Source organism: Phasianus colchicus, chromosome 3, assembly GCF_987193195.1.
Source record: "Phasianus colchicus chromosome 3, bPhaCol1.hap1.1, whole genome shotgun sequence".
Classification (NCBI taxonomy): Eukaryota; Metazoa; Chordata; class Aves; order Galliformes; family Phasianidae; genus Phasianus; species Phasianus colchicus.
The window spans coordinates 28,157,012-28,160,955 of NC_143438.1; the positions used below are offsets into that span (position 1 = coordinate 28,157,012).

Here is a 3,944-nt window from a genome sequence, read left to right on the forward strand (position 1 = left end):
CATAACAAGCTGGAGTTATTTAGTTACAGGCTGGATCTTCCTCCAGCAAGCACTCCTGAGCACTCTCTTCCGGAGGCAAACAGCTAGAGTTGTCCACGCAGTGATGTTGATTGCCACACAGCAACACCCATCACTCATCTCCTAGACAAGTCAGTCTTATCACAAGAAATACCTCAGGAAGCAAGCTTTGAGCCAAAAAAAAAAAAAAAAAAAAAATTCTCACACCATCCCATGGCTCAAAGATTGCTTGAAATGAAGCATAAGTGGCCCTCATGGTGGTGAGGAAAAGAAAAGGGAGAAAATAAAACCAGCAAACAAACACAAGGGAAGGAGGAGGGGGAGAAGGGGAAGCTAATTGTTACACAATTACTACAAAAGATTTCTTGGGCTTGGTTACAAATGTTGCCCTGATCTGTTGGACTTGTCCATCATCAGTTGAAGTGGTTACAAAGTACATGGAGGATACAACTCATTGTATAAGTTGGATGAAACATGGAATCATATAAGGTACAAACATAAGAGTTGCAACAACACACAGTAGATAAAATAGGATACATTCCACCCACAGGCCTCCTGGAAGCCAGGATAAGAAGTCAAAGTCTAGGCCCTTCCAAGTTTGGATGGGAACATGGGCTACTTTCCATACACCCTGGGCAATTTGCTTAACAACTTTACCATTATCATCAATCTTTAGACAGCAATTAGAGTCATTCAATTTGCCACAGACACCACCCAGTGACTCTTCAGGAGCGGTGACACAAATGTTACCGAATGAATAAAAGGTAGAAAGTGAAAAGACAACCATACATTTGGCAATAACTATACGTTTAACAATAACCAATAATAATAAATAAGTAAAACAAATAGAGCTATTTGTGTCAGCCCCACCCAGGAACTCCCCGTGTAAGCCAGGATCCAGATGGGAATTCTTCAGTAGAGGTTGTGGTTTTATGAATAGCCATACAATATTACACTTCAGTTAATTCACCAAAAGCACAATGTTTTCTAAGATTATTTAGTGTCATGAGAACTCTCCACATGAGCATTTCCAAAGCAATTCAAATGCTGAGAGATATAAATACTAGTTTGACAAATTCAAGTATTCTTACAGTCTACAGAACATTTCATAGGATAGCGTGTGTAGGATACCCCCACAGTATAAACCATCAAAGAGGGGGTAATCCCAGAAACATACACATCTCTTATCAAAACTTAGGTACTTTCCAACAACCATGTTTTGGATGGAATTCCTGAACTGGTGTGACACTGAAAAGCATCAGTGCAAAAGGCTTTATAATAGATTTCTTTCCTGACTACATCTAACATACATTAGATGGGTCTCTTGATTCATTTCCCAGTTTGTTAGGAATTTGGAAACACTGTGGAGGAGTTACATGCAAATCATAATCAGTTTGGTAAAAGGGGGTGAAAGAAGGGCTCAAAAGAAATGCTATCACTGTGCAGGGAGCATCAGTAAGCCAGGATGACCTGTAAAAACTCTGAACCCAGTTGTGAAGTTTAACAGATCCAAGAACTGATATCAGTTACCACCCGCACTCACAACACCACAAAACATAACACTATTGCAACCAAAAAAAATGTAATGAAGAGGTATATTCAGTATTCTAGCATGATCAAATCTTCAATATTTCTGTCACAAAACACAAATGGTTAAAATCAGCTATTAGTCTTTTTGCTTTCTGTCAAGGTCCCACATGGATTTTCTATAAAATAAAACAAGACACCAACTTGCCCTTTTTGGCTTTGTTAATATAGTTAAAAAATGAGGGAACAACCCAGCAAGTGTTGATTTCATATTCCTTTTTCAGAGTGTCAATAGCCTTCCAAGGACATTTGTTAAGGGATTCCATTAGGGTTAGAGAAACTGGCCTCAGGTTAGCTGAGTTAATCAACACAGTCTGGCCAGGGAGATAAGAGGATTTCCCTGGCTTATCAGCCACTGAATTGTGACTCACAGGGATAACTGGCAAGAGTGGTGAGGCCTTTGGAAAGAAGGTGTTAAATCAAGGATCTGGTTTCCCTTTGTTGTGAGCTTTCTAATGCATCCACCCTTCACCACCCCCACCCCTCTCACTTAGGAGGGGCGAAGACATTTTTTCCAATGGCTTGGATAGCCATTCAGGTTCCCTGGGAGAGGCCCCAGGACCTGGGGTTTTGCTTTCCTCAAGATCCCTGAGCTTTTGTTCTGGCCACCAATTAAGTAATTTCGCTAACACAACAGTGGCTAATCCATTCATCAAATCTCATGGAACATCCTTCAGCCAGCCCAGTGTCCAGAGACAATGATGTTTATGATCAATATTTTGCCTACCAGTTTTTACTGGCAATGAGACCCTTGCAGTCCCACTGAGCTTTGGGCTAGGTGGCCTGGGGGCAAGGCTGACTACTTCAAGTCTTATTCCCCTAGGCTCAAATTTACTGGAGGAAGAAACCACTGGCCCATATTTTCTCCCATAGTTAATTAACCCTTGGGCAACCTCCCCCATGTCCATACTTTGAATCCTGACTGCAGACAGCTGGGGGTTCCAACACTGCCCGGACTCTCTCTCTCCCTGAGGCATTACCTGCATTTTTCCTTGCAGTTGTATACCTATAGGTTTTAACAACTCTGGAAGCCCCCTAATTAGAGGGGTCATCATTTCAGGATCAACAGGCATCATCATAGGCTGCAGCTTTCTATTATATATCATTTGGAGACAAGCAGCCTTTTGAACACTCTCTGCTAACTGATCAACTGTTCCAATAATAGCAAGAGGATCTCCCCTTTCTAAAGGGTTGAGACCACCTGCCCAATAGGCAACCCTCTGTGTTAAGGACCAGGGAGCACAGTTGTTGCCAGTAGTTAAAAATACTCCTGGTCCCCAATATCCCTCCGCTTCCTTTTCTGTTAGCAAAATCTGGTCTCCACCAGTGAGGCTAACCCTCCATACATACTCTGTTTCAGATTCGTTTGCAGAGCGGCTAAAATCTTTTTTCAGTTTTGCTAGTTCAGTGGCTGAGAAGGGAATTTCCTTAACATTCATTTGAGGATCTAGATCCTCACTGTTACTGAACATATATTCAGTTTTTATCAAAGGGCGCAATGGGGCTATTGGCATTTCTAATTTATCTAGCCTTTCCTTCATTCCTTGTAGTTCCTCCTGAGGCAAAGGTTTTTCTTGAGGCGAACTATGGGTGACAGTATTGCTGGCATGCTTAGACGTTAACAGTTCCTTAAAAGCCATTTGCAATAAAACCGAATTACGTTTCTCTTTCTGATTGTTCCTCAATGTTCACTAGTTGATTCTGCAGAGTTTTTACAAATTCTTGTGTTACTTTAACCGATTCCTGTAGTGCTTGTATAGTTTGGGTTTCTGCCGAACGCTTTTCATCTCGGAACTCCAGGCAGCTTTTAAAGCAGCCCCAAGTACTGCACAAATAAACGACTTTCCTTTTCCAGCTCGGGTACAAGCCTCATTTTTTAAAACAGGAATACGGTCCAAAACACTCTGCAAGTTATACCAGTTCTGTCGGGCCCAATCCACACCTGATAAAGAGGGTCGAGCACCATGTTTTTCTAAAAGATCAAATAATACATCTTCGCTTTTCTTGGTGGCAATGCTGTCACTCATTTTTCAATACACTGAAAGATCTACACTAAGAGAGAGGGAGGTATACGTATTCAAAAGCTCAGGTAACTCCTTACCTCCCCCCAGGGAGACACACAACACCTACTAAAGAAATGCAAATGCTCCAATCACTCTTCCCTTTCTCTGAGGGAAGCACACAAAAGAGTTCAAGTTTCACACTTAAGTTACAAGATACTTAAACCACAAAAATGCAGAAAAGGTCTTCCCGAGGAGGCACACACGTAATCAAAATTAATTCATATGTCCCCGAGAGGTATACACATGAAAAGTTTCAGAATATGGAGCGGTCTTCCT

General features: G+C 41.6%; 1 pseudogene; it reads right to left on the reverse strand.

Annotated features, from left to right (window-relative positions):
* Positions 1-1,320: 1,320 nt before the first annotated feature.
* LOC116226546 (uncharacterized) lies at positions 1,321-3,632 on the reverse strand (annotated as a pseudogene).
* Between the last annotated feature and the right edge of the window lie 312 nt (positions 3,633-3,944).